We start from the raw sequence: 13,210 nt of genomic DNA, 5'->3' as shown, positions 1-13,210 counted from the left end.
AAATCTATTGACACTTATAACCACGTGTTTTGTGTCTTGATGTGAATGATTTTTTTGGCGTCAAGTGACCAATATATATAAATATATACACTTGCATTAAATCTAATGAAGTAATACTAAATGTATTTATACAGATTTATAAGATATGAGCATGATTTACATCTTTAAAATCAGCTGTAGTGAGATGTATGAGGGGACACAGCCCTCATCCAACAGAACAACAACAATACACTAACGCACTGCTAGTGCATCGGTTCTGGTCTAGGGTCAGCCCAGTATGAGGAGCTGGGGGATGACCTGCAGCGGACCAGCTCCCTCCTGACGACACACAAAGATAAGACACTTGAATGCAAGGAGACAGAAAGGGGACACTTACGAATACTAAGGCTGCAGTCGAATAATCTTTTTTGCTTAGGATTTTTTGGTGGGTCATCGTGACTGCTGACCTCTCTCACCCGCAGTTCACAAAGGCCATGCACAATCGTGCAGTGTCACACGCAGAAGGGGCTTCATAGGACTCGCTCCCTACAACAGCGCAAGTACCGAACACATTCAAGAGGGCCCGTCAGTTGGTCGCTGGCACTGGACAGGATGTGACACGGTGTTTGGTTGCTGGCTTCCAGGAGCTGAAACTCCGGTACTGCCCCACCATAAAGTTCAGAGATGTGAGGGTTAGTTGGAACTTTAAAAACTATGTGGAGCTACATGTCCAGAGCCAGGAACCATCTCCACAGGTCAGGGCTGCAGCCATGATGGGGGACATCTGTATCGAGAGGCGTTCCCTTATGTATCCCCGCAACCTGGAGCGCTACAGGGAGCATGGGATACCGTGGCTGGGGACTGTCATGTCGAGACTCTCTCCACAAATGGGAAAGGCAACGGTCTTCAAAGCTCTGACTTTCACCAGCTGTGTTAGAATAATCATGAATCAGCTACAAGGAGTTGATTCTCCTGGCCAACATGGGTGTGTCTAAGGTTCAGGTCCAGTCGCGCTTCATGCTCCCAAAGGTCTTCTCCCTCTGTCGCCTCCATGAAACTATCCAATAAAGGATGGCGCAGCCAAAGGAGCTGCTCCCACCACTCAGGCAAAAGAGGGAGATGTTGCAGAGCAGTAATGGGATTCATGTTGATGAATATGAATAGACAGTGAGAATCCTTTCCTTTCATTTTATACATATTCATTTACTTTGAACATGTAACAAATAAGTAAAAAAAAAAATGTAATAAACTGAAACAAATAGCAAACTGTCAATGAACAAATTCTTGCTCTCAATAACAAGAAGCTCGACCTATGATAGATTATGAATCTGTTGAAAAGCACAATATAACCGAAACGTTGAATCAACATTTTTGCCCAAAGGAAATATTGATGTTGAACAGTTTCATTGATGTTGCAGGAGTGACTTGTTTCTACTGAAGCAGTGTTAACTGTTAAGTGTGACAGCAGCAGGACGTTGGTGTTACTGGTTTAACACAGTTGCTTCGGATTATGTTTGAGTGCTGTTTACACTGGTTTACTTATGTTTGTTAAAAATAAATTGCTTCTTTTAGAAGTGTGACGACCCTCTCTGCCTGTTCGTTTGGCTGCCTTCCTTGCAGGTGTGGAGGTGGGTGTGGCAGAGAGTCGTCAGGCAGAGTGGAAGCACCTGAGGTCATTAGCAACACTGGCCCTGTGTGCCAGAGCACCCAGTATAAAAACCCTCTGGATTCTCAGTTGGTCTCTCATAAATGTAAAAAGGTGTTGAATGTAATGAGATGCTTGGTGGGAACAGAGTGGGGAGCTGACAGGTCTGCTTTGAAAGCTATATATATGGGGTTGATAAGATCAGTAATAGACTATGGCTGTGTGGCTTATAGGTCAGCGTCTAAAACATTATTGGGAAAATTAGATGCATTATTAGTAGTGTAGTGTGTATGTAGTGGGGCTTTTAAAACAACATCTGTGCCAGCATTGCAGGTAGAAATGGGGGAAATGCCATTGGAGTTGAGAAGATTACAGATAATGATGACATATTGGGCTAGTTTACAAGGACATAACAACCATCCAACAGTAAGTGCAATTGGGCCATGCTGGGAACATGGAAAAACACTAACAAAGAGCTTTGGTTGGGTTGCTAAGGAGAAGGCTAGGTAATTGGGTATATTGGATAGGAGTTATTCTCCAGCTGTGGTTCTGCCAGCTATTCCTCCTTGGTTACTGCCACAGCCTGAAGTTGATCTTGGCCTCCTTGAAGTAATGAGAGATGAATGTGGGGGAAACTGTGGGATATTCAAGTCATACATCAAGAGGAATTATCACAATTATATACAGATGGATCAAAAGACCCCAATAATGGTAGAACAGCAGCAGCAGCAGTAATACCAGAATTCCAGTATGAGTGTGGGAAGAGACTGAGTGATGACTTGTCTGTGTTTGCATGTGAGATGATGGCCATAGTTATTGCCTTGCAGTGGGTGGAGGACTTCAGGCCAGAGAGAGTGCATCAGATTCATGTGCAGTACTGACGAGTTTGAAATTTAGCCACTCCAGATGCAGAGAGGATATACTGTATGAAATACTACAAGCACTATTCAGAATCCATCAAATGCGGATAGTGGTTAAATTTGTGTGGGTCCCTGCCCATGTTGGAGTTGATGGCAACGTGATGGCGGATAAAGCAGCAAAAAAGGCTTTGAAGAGTGGGAGAAATATTGTTAAATTAAATATAAGTAAGTCAGAAGCTAAAGTGGTGATTAAGGGACAAATCAAAAAGATATGGCAGACTGAAGGGAGCAAAGGACGATATCTGTTTAAAAATAAACCATTGGTTGGGAGTGCAGGGCCTAGTGGATGAAATAGAAAAGAGGAGAGGGTAATGACAAGATTAAGGAATGGACATACTGGTCTTAACCGTTCCTTCTCTATTATTGGAAAACCTAATTGTAGTGACTTTAACAAATATCCATTTTAAAGCCACTGGGGGGCGAATGGGAGAACTTGTTCGGACGCGTGTTCCACAAACATTTCAATGTCCAATGCGCTGTCTTTCTTTAGATCCGTTGATCCATTTATTCAAATGAATATTGACACCGTAACAGAATACAGGATAATATAAGACCTTGAAACTTCTCACTGACATGCCGGCTGACACGACACCTTGACACGGTCAAAAACTGTTAGCTTCCTGTCCACACACACACCTGATCCTCATTACCAGGCACTTACATATATGCACATTTAGGTTAAGGTTCCACCCACTGTTCAATGTCAGGACTGCATGTGTACACACCCCATGTTTCCCTCAAAGACATAAGTAAACAACAAAACCACATTATGGCTCCAACACACCGGCCCCTAATTGTTAATGGCAGGAGGGCATAAACAATTCAATAGATATTTATATAATGGAGCCAATAAATCCATAATAAAATGAATAAACAAAACAAACAAAAACCCAAAATTCCCCTAAGGGTAAGAGGTCACTAATAACCTTGTTATATTTCAGCTTCTTGTAGAAGCCAAAGTTTGGTCACTGGCCTGTCCAGCATGCTAGTTTTGGTTTGCACTCGTGCAGATCTCACCAGTCCTTTCCTGTCAGGATAGGTCTCGAGAACTCTTCCTTTATGGCGCTTACTGAAGCCACAGTTGGACAAGATCTGTCTTCTTGCTGCATTAGCATTTGTAATCCAGAACTTCATCCATAATCTGGAAAGAACATGGTTTCTTCCATCATGGCCCACCTTGGTTTGTGAATGTGCTTTAATATTGGAGTGAATACATGTTGGGTTTTGGATAGGATGACTGTAAGTTTTGTCTCCTCAGGCATGGCTGACTTACTCAATCTCTCTCCAACTCTAACTCTAAGCAATACAGCTTCCAGAACCGGGTCCAGCTTGTAAACTGTGCTATTCCTTTTTACTTCTCGTTTGCCAGATGTTGACACCGCCAATTCCTCGTGGAACCTTTCCTGTTGAGTGAAGTGAAGGATCGATTGTTCTGGTCCTGAAAGATCGTCTGGAGTCAAACTCTTTCCCCTTAACACAGCTTTCATTTGGTGCATTTCCTGTTCCAGTTTGTTGCCAATCATGTCTGTATCCTCATGACTCATTTGTTTCCTTTTTTGACTCATTTCCAGTAGAGTTTTTCTTATTTTCAGAATCCATGCAACTGACCTCTTCAACCTTTTCCGGTCAGAAAAGTATGTTATCAGTTGATGTTCAGGCACACGTTCAGCATACCTCTTACTGATGACATCATTGAGAAAGTTGGTGTATTCCTGATGGAACTTCTCATTTCTTTCAAACTTTCTCTTCAATCCAAGAATGCGCTGCTTGGCAACATTGTTTGGCAGCGTGACCTCTTCTCTTTTGAAGGGAAGGTTCAAGCTATAGTGCCCATCATGAAGCTTGACTGGATGTTTCATAATTTTCATGAATTTCACATCATCTCTTGACATCTCCATTTTGTCTTCTGATGTTCTTTCATTAAAATCATGGTTGTACTGATTATTCAGCAATTCCTCCAGGTTTTGTATGGAAATCCTGTTAACAGTAGCAGCGGGGTAGCCACTCTCACACCGCTCATCATTGCATCCTTGACCGGAACCATTAATAACCCACCCCAATAGGGTCCTAATGGCATAAGGTCCGTTTCCATGGCTGTTGATTACTTCCCAAGGCTCAAGCATTTTGGAGGCGTTGGTACCTATCAACAACTCCACGTCAGCTTGAATGCTAGGAGCACCAACACCATCCAAGTATGGCCACTTTGCCAACTCCTCTTTTTTGATGAGGTTATCAGTGCTTACAGGCATCCTCTTCTGGGTATAGACCTCTGGTAAATCATAGAATCTTTTCCCGGTGAGACTTGAAATCTCCAAATCAGTCAACATGTAGCTGGAAACTGTTGCTCCTAAGCCCATGGTTCTTAAGTGGATTTGGGTTTTCCGTCCATTCAGATTAAGCCTCATCAGATTTTCAGAACAAAATGTTGCTGTACTGCCTGGATCTAGAAAAGCATATGTCTGTATGACTTTGTCTCCCTTATTGGATTTCACCTGTATTGGTAAGATGGATAGAATCCCATCACTGTTACCGGCCCCTGTAGGACCACATGTGTGTAGAGAAACATGTGCACTACTCAATGATGGTTCTTTTGGCCTTTTTGAGTCTGTGTTAACTACTTTCTCTTTTTGGCGGATGTGAAGAACACTGGGATGGTTTAGACTGCACACCTTGCAAGTCAAGCGCTTATCGCAATCCTTGCTCCTATGCCCAATGCAAAGGCAGCCGAAACTGATTCCATTTTCCCTAAGAAAGTTAATCTTGTCCCAATGTGTCTTCTCTTCCAATCGTGGACACATCTCCAGTGTGTGACCTTGAGAGCAACACAAACAAAAGCTGGTGTTCTTTGCAGATGAACTATTTGGTTGTTTATCATGATTTAACCTTCTTGGTTCTTCAATGGCCGGGGTTTCAACAGTAACAGAAGTTGCAAAACTGTTTCCTTTGAATCTTGGCTTCCATTCTGCTTTGATCTTGTTCACATTTTTGTTTAGTTTGAAGTGGTGTATTCTGAATGTCTCCAAAGATTGGGTCAGACAATATTTTGACTTCAAGCTCGATGAATATGACAATATCATTTAAGTTTGCCCTACGATTGAGGTTTTGCAGTAGCTCACATGCAGAGATTCTCCATTTTTCTCTTAGTTTGTATGGAAGCTTCAGAATCACTGCTATCCAGTTCTTTCATGTACTGCATGTCCTCCATTGCATTACAACACTCACGCAAAAAGAGGGCATAGGCTTGGAGAGATTTGACATCCTCAGGCTTCACTAAAGGCCAGCAGAGGGCTGTCTCCATATATGCTGCAGTAACTTTGTGCTCATTCCCAAAGTGCTCCTGTAGCAGATCCTTAGCTGTAGCATAGCCTCTGTCTGGAGCCATATGCTGACAACTACGCACTAGCTCTTTTGGTTGACCTCTTGTGTACTTATCCAAAAAATACAGACAGACAGTCTCCTCTGTTGCTTGCTTTACTCTCCACACAATGTTCAAAGGCTCTGATAAACGTTCTGTACTGCAGAGGATCCCCATCAAAAAATGGAATTTCTCTTGGTGGTAGTAAATGAGAGGCCTGTTGTTGAATAAGCAACGTTATTTCATTTTGCCTTTGCAGTAGGTTGCAGAGAGCCGATGTTTCATCATTTCCTTTATGAGCAAGTTGAGACTGAATGCCACCTGGATTTCTTAGCTGCACGTGAGGATGATCCATGCGAGGTTTGCGTGATGTATTTTCTGGTTTCAATTGACAGACCGTGCTGTTGTCATGTGTTGCATTCCTATATGCATACTGTTGTTGTTGTTGTTGTTGCAAGTCCACAGATGTTGGTTGATATGCTTTGGCATGTCGGTTGAGCGTGGTAGAGACTTCCTTTAACCTTGCTCCTTTTTCAAAGTATGATTCCATTCCATCCGATTGTGTGTTTGAGAAAGCTTGGTGACTAGAGGCCTTAAATACCGCTAATTTAGCAGCAACGGCTGCCATTTCTGTGTCAACCTCCAGTCTTTCCCTTTTCTTTCTCAGCAACTCCGATTGCTTTCTCAGCAACTCAGATTGCTCCTCCAGCTCGTGCTTCTCCTTTAAGGCTGCAGTGCGAGTTTCAAGTGCTGCTCTCTCTGCCTCTATCTGAATCCGTACAGATGAAGATTTGCTGGTTCTTTAACTGGTGTGACTTTTTCTGCTCAATTTCTCAATAGAAACATTTGTTTCCACATTGGAAATTCTGTCACTGGGTTTGACTTCACTCTCAAAAGCATCATCATTTTCATCAGGTTTGGAAATGTCTGCATTAGACAACCACTTATTCACAACATCAGTAAAATCATTAACACTCAACATTTTTGCTTTGAACCATATCTCATGTTTGTCCTTTTCTTCATGAGATAATATTTGTGACAGAGATTGATGTTGTTCCTTTGCTTCATTGCAAAGAGTTGTGTATTTATCAAAAGTACATTGCACCTCTGTTTTATATTCTCTGTCATGCATTAGGTCTTGAATTGTCCTTTTAAGGTCAGAAGCTTAGTTTAGTTTGGCCTTCCGAACCTTTTGTAGCTTGTCCAGTTTACCCATTAATGCCTTTTGTGTCAGTTTAGTAGGACGTTTACTGACAGGTTGTGTTTCCTTTTCACCATTGGCCGTGCTGGGATTGACCTGTGTTCCAGCCATGGTTGGCTCATTAATAGAACCTTGATTTTGTACCTTTACACTAATATCAGAATTCATCATTTATTAAATACAATTCAAAATTAAACCACCCATACAGCTCTTAGGCCTATAAGTTGGAACCAATGCATTGGATTTACACTCAAAATAAGAAGTGTGCACACAACTTTAAACATGGCCATGTTGTTAGCTCTACATACCTCTGTCCATTCAGAGTGTCCATTGGTCCGAAATCGTAGCTTGGTGGTAGTGATCAGTTGTCCAATTAGATTTCAAAGCAACCACAACTTCCCAGCAATGTCTATTCGATCAGCTGTTGAATTACGTGATGTTGATCAGCTGTTGAATCCAGCGATGTCCAGCGATGTCTACTCGATCTGTTGAATCCAGCGATGCCGATCAGCCTGAATCCAGCGATGTAGTCATCAGCTGTTGAATCCATCGATGTCGATCAGCTAGTCAATTCAACGAACGACGATCCATACGAGTTCAAAACTTGTTCGGACGCGTGTTCCACAAACATTTCAATGTCCAATGCGCTGTCTTTCTTTAGATCCGTTGATCCATTTATTCAAATGAATATTGACACCGTAACAGAATACAGGATAATATAAGACCTTGAAACTTCTCACTGACATGCCGGCTGATACGACACCTTGACACGGTCAAAAACTGTTAGCTTCCTGTCCACACACACACACCTGATCCTCATTACCAGGCACTTACATATATGCACATTTAGATTAAGGTGCCACCCACTGTTCAATGTCAGGACTGCATGTGTACACACCCCATGTTTCCCTCAAAGACATAAGAAAACAACAAAACCACATTATGGCTCCAACACTAATAATGGAATGTGTGAATTTTGTGATGAAGAGGAAACTGTGGACCATGTTTTAGTGTCATGTCAGAGGTACGAGGCAGAGAGAGAAGTATTAAAAAGTGGTCTAAGAGATGGGAGAGGAGAATATAATTGATATATTAAAGAAAAGCTTTGGTGAAGAGTGTTGGAAGCCTTTTTTGGAGTCAACAAGACTAGTGAATAGAATTTGAGAATTATATTTATTTTATTTTGTTTATTTTGTGTTTTTGTTTTTCGTATTAGAGAATTACTTTCCTTAGTCCACACTCCAGATTAGTGGGTGGCGGTAATGCACCTAAAAGTTGTTTGCCAACCGCCATTAAAAACAGAAGAAGAAGAAGTTGGTCTCTCGCTCCGTCCTGAGACACCCATTTTGGTTTTGGTTCGTGTCTACACTATACAACACTGCATATACACTTTACACGCACCCACTCACTTACACTGCTGAAATGACTAACTTCACATGTCACTGTTAGTTTATGTTTGTCTTTTATATTACTTTAAACTTAATAAATACTTGATAAACTGCTTCATTGAATGCGTCTCCCTTTTTTGTCATGGCCGTTGGCCCGGTTTGTGACAAGTGGGGGCTCGTCCGTCCAAATTGATTGGTTTGAGGCTGATATTTGGTTCTGAATAATAATGGTTTTGTCCAGCACACAATGTGTTTGGGAGATGCATTTTTTGGCATGGTCCTCTAGTGTGTTCATTTTTTGACTTTTGTGGAGTGTCTCTGGATAGGTGAAGCAACGTGGTCCGTGTGGCTGCGTTTTTTTGTTTGTTTTTTTTTTGTTATTTTTGTGTGGTGTGCGGTCAGAGCAGTTGTCTCGGGGACACATCCATAGCTGTCAGGTGAGTAACCAGCTTGCTGGTGGCTTAACCAGGCTTCTGGTTTAAGTGTTTAAAAAGCCTACCGCTAATCTGCATGAAGACTAGGGTTCAGTGAGGTAGATTAGTTTGGTATAGGCAGTCTAGGTAGAGGGACAAATCATTGTCTCTTTTACTGCACTAGTTGACCTAGAAAACACTGTCTGGTTTTGTGGTGGCCTTCGACCTGGTCTATTATGGCAGGGGTAGAGGACTTAGTTGATGCTCCATGTGAGGAGGTTCTGGATTGTTGCACTAGAGATCAGCTCTTCAAGATTGCAGAAGAGTATGATATTGATCTAAGTGATGTTGGTGATAAACGGCTTAAGGAAAATGTAAAGGCTATAGTTAAAATGCGGTTGGTTGAGAGAGGGGTGCTGGTTGCTAAACAAGAGTCAATAGCAGCACCGGCATTTTCAGTTCCATCAGGGAACCTTACCTTTGAGCAGCAAAAATAATTGCTTTTGTTAGTTTTCTCATGAGAAGGAGAAACAAAGAGTGGAAGTGGATAAACAAATGGAAATTGAGTGGTTGCGGTACAAAATAGAACAGGAAAAGATAGCTTTGCAGAATACGAAGTTGGACTTAGTCAGAGAGGGTAAGCTTTCTGGAGATGTTTTGCACGCGGGAAATAGTTCATCATCACGTTCTCGCGATATTGTGAGTAATTTGCATCTCTTGCCTAAGTTTAACGAGAAGGATCCGGATGTATTTTTCTCACTGTTTGAGCGGATTGCACAGGCAAGAAATTGGCAGGCTGGAGATGGGCGGCTAAAACCTGCCACACTGGTTGTAAGCGTTCCTGGTCCTGTGGGAGTGTGGCAAGGTGGGCATGCAGAATCTGGCATGGTTGGAGGATCAGATGAGTCCTATCGGCCTTTTGTCTCAGAAGGGTTTGTAACACAGACTGGTAGTGACATTAAGGTGCCTGTTAAGATTTTGAGGGATACGGGTGCTGTCAACTCCTATGTTCGAGACTCCATTTTTTTGTTTTCAGATGAGACAGATACAGGGGATAAAATCCTGATGCGAGGAATGGGGTTGAGGGTGTTGCCTGTCCCGGTGCATATGCTGAATATAGACTGTGGCTTGGTGCAGGGCAGAGTTCCTATTGGGGTGAGACCAGCGTTACCAATGGAAGGGATTGACATCATTTTGGGTAACAACCTGGCTGGCAGTCGTGTGTGGGCAGATGTGCCTCCTCCTCCGATAGTCACTCCCTTCCCTTCAGCCTCAGAACAGCCTGATGAGAGTGCTGGAAACTTCCCCGAAGTTTTCCCTACATGCGCGGTTACTCGATCGATGATTCGTGCTGAATCAAAGGAGGTAGATGGAGACGTGGAGAAAAATCTGCCGTTTTTAACTGATTTTCTTTTGTCTGTGTCTCATAGTGATCTGCAGAATGGACAGAGAGCAGATCCAGCCTTGGAGGAGTTGTTTGGATCAGTGCTGTCAGTTGGTGAGGTGAAACATGTTTCCAGGGGCTACCTTCTTCAGGATGGTATTTTGGTGAGGAAGTGGGTGCCCCATGGTGAGGATTTTGTTGGGGATCCCATTTTTCAAGTTGTCATTCCAGCCAAACTTCGTGGTCATGTGTTAAGACTTGCTCATGATGGGTCAGGGCATTTGGGTGTCCGGAAAACCTATGACCAGGTTTTTCGCCATTTCTTCTGGCCACGAATGAAAAAGGATGTTTCTATGCATATTAAAACCTGTAGTATGCGTCAGATGACTGGTAGGCCGAATCAGGTCACTAAACTGGCTCCACTGGAGCCGATTCCAGCTATCAGTCAGCCGTTTGAGTACCTAATCATTGATTGTGTGGGGCCGTTGCCCCGTGCGAAGTCTGGTAGCCAGTATTTGCTGACTGTTATGTGTCAAAGCACCAGGTACCCGGCAGCGTATCCTTTGCGAACAATAACTGCAAAATCTGTGGTTAAGGCCCTAAGGCAATTTATAACTGTGTTTGGCATCCCTAGAGTCTACAAAGTGACCAGGGATCACATTTTTCTTCTTACCTGATGGCCAAAGTGTTAAAACTGCTAGGTATCAGACATAACATAGTCGTCTGCTTATCACGCACGGAGTCGGGGCGCTTTGGAGCGGTTTCACCAAGGACTAAAGTCTTTTTTGCGCGCATATTGCACTGAGCTAGATGGAGACTGGGAAGATGGGCTACCGTGGTTGCTGTTAACTGCACGGGAGGTTGTACAGGAAAGTACATGGTTTAGCCCAAATGACCTAGGGTTTGGCCACACTGTCCGGGGTCCAGTGTCTGTGTTTAAGGATGATTGGAAGGAGTCAGATCCACCCACCAACCTTATGGATTATGTGAATGTGTTTGGGCATCGACTTTGTTCTGCTGGGGAGTTGGTGATGGAAATGTTGGCTGCATCACAGGCTAAAATGAAGAGGAGGTATGGTCCGCAAGCTGAGATGCGTGGGTTTGGTGCCGGTGATCGAGTTTTGGTTCTGTGTCCGTTGGTGCACCTGGTGATGTCCAGCGGGAACCAATGGCAGTGAAACCTGTGTTGGGGGCTGATGAGGTGGATGCAGATTCAGTTGGGAATATGGATGATGTTGTTCTGGATCCTGATGGGGGGGTTGGTGTCTGGTCGGCTGAGAAATTAAGGGACCCTCATGAGGGTTGTTCGGCCATTTGCCAGCAGCACAGTTGAGGAGTTGGAGTGTAGCCGTTTGTCTTCTGTTTTGTTTGTTTGCTGTTGTGATGTTCCTGTGGGACCCCCGTCTTATGGGGGGGCAGCAGAGGGTCGTCAGGCAGAGTGGAAGCACCTGAGGCCATTAGCAACACTGGCCCTGTGTGCCAGAGCACCCAGTATAAAAACCCTCTGGATTCTCAGTTGGTCTCTCGCTCCTTCCTGAGACACCCATTTTGGTTTTGGTTGCGGTTATGGTTTGTTTCTACACTATACAACACTGCATATACACTTTACACGCACCCACCAACTTACACTGCTGAAATGACTGACTTCACATGTCACTGTTAGTTTATGTTTGTCTTTTATATTACTTTAAACTTAATAAATACTTGATAAACTGCTTCACTGCATGCGTCTCCCTTTTTTGTCATGGCCGTTCGGCCCGATTTGTGACAGAAGCCTTCCTGTGTTGTCTTCCTGTTTTGTGCCGGGCGTAAATGTCATAACAAGATGAGTGTTAATCAGACTAATAACAGAATCTATGGATAATGTCATTAATGATGCAGATGAGGAAATGGCAATGCATTTTCTAAGGACAATGTTGGAAACAGTTGAGCAAATAACTGAAAATATAGAAAGTACAGCACAAGACAGTCAGAAAGCAACTGAAGAAGTTAGTTTGGCTGAAAAAATACCCACAGCTCCAGCGAACTAGTCAAGCTCTGCAGGATGAATTTAAGAGGCTGAGTGAAAGAGTGAGCAGTGCATCTTCCAGGCGAGCTCCAGCCTCGCCAAATGTGTCATTTACACCTGTGAACAGACCCCCGGAAGTGACAATCAGGAGAGAATTCAAGATCTGTGGCTAGATTGGGGAAAAGGGACAGAAGGACAGACTCTCATACACAAACTTGATGCACCAGATTGACTCTACATCCATATTACTCAGTTTCTACTTGGAAGCAGAGTTGTCAAATAGAAACGATCTCCGTCCACACAGAAGTTTCAGCATCATTCTCGAGTTGATCTGCATCCACACGGCAGCCTTCGAAGGCGGACAGCACGTGACCATTAACGTACACTGGGCATGCGCGTGAAGGTGTAAACAGGAAGTGGATTGCTTGCTTAGTTAAAAAGAAAATACGACAGAGTAATAAAGTAGTCTTTAATAATGAAAGGTTGTATTTGATACTTAAGATCTTCCTCTAAAATCTTCCTCTATAAACTCAAACAGACACAGTTCGTGGAACGTTTTAGAAGTTTTATTTTTCAGACGTAGTTACAGCGCTGCGGGTCTATCTCTCTCTCTCTCTCTCACATCAGGGGATAAGCTGGGTCACCCAGCAGAAAAACAGGGACAGCATCTTCGCCCTCTATCAATTCTTTAGGGCATGGGGGAAATTGCTCCATCTTTTAGGGCACAACTCTAGCTCTGAACATCATGTAACATGTCCGAGTAGCTAGCTTCTAAGCTAATTTTAACATTACCGCCAATGGGGAAATGCTAACCGCGATTAGCATTAGCGAATATAATATATCTTCGTACATCTTTTCATGCTTCATACAGACATACTTACAGACTAAGGTCTCTCAAGGCTACCAAACGGAAGAAG

The sequence above is a fragment of the Anarhichas minor genome, unplaced genomic scaffold (genome assembly GCF_050575085.1).
Source record: "Anarhichas minor isolate MPS153535 unplaced genomic scaffold, ASM5057508v1 ptg000006l, whole genome shotgun sequence".
NCBI lineage: Eukaryota > Metazoa > Chordata > Actinopteri > Perciformes > Anarhichadidae > Anarhichas > Anarhichas minor.
This window is presented reverse-complemented; position numbering follows the sequence as displayed.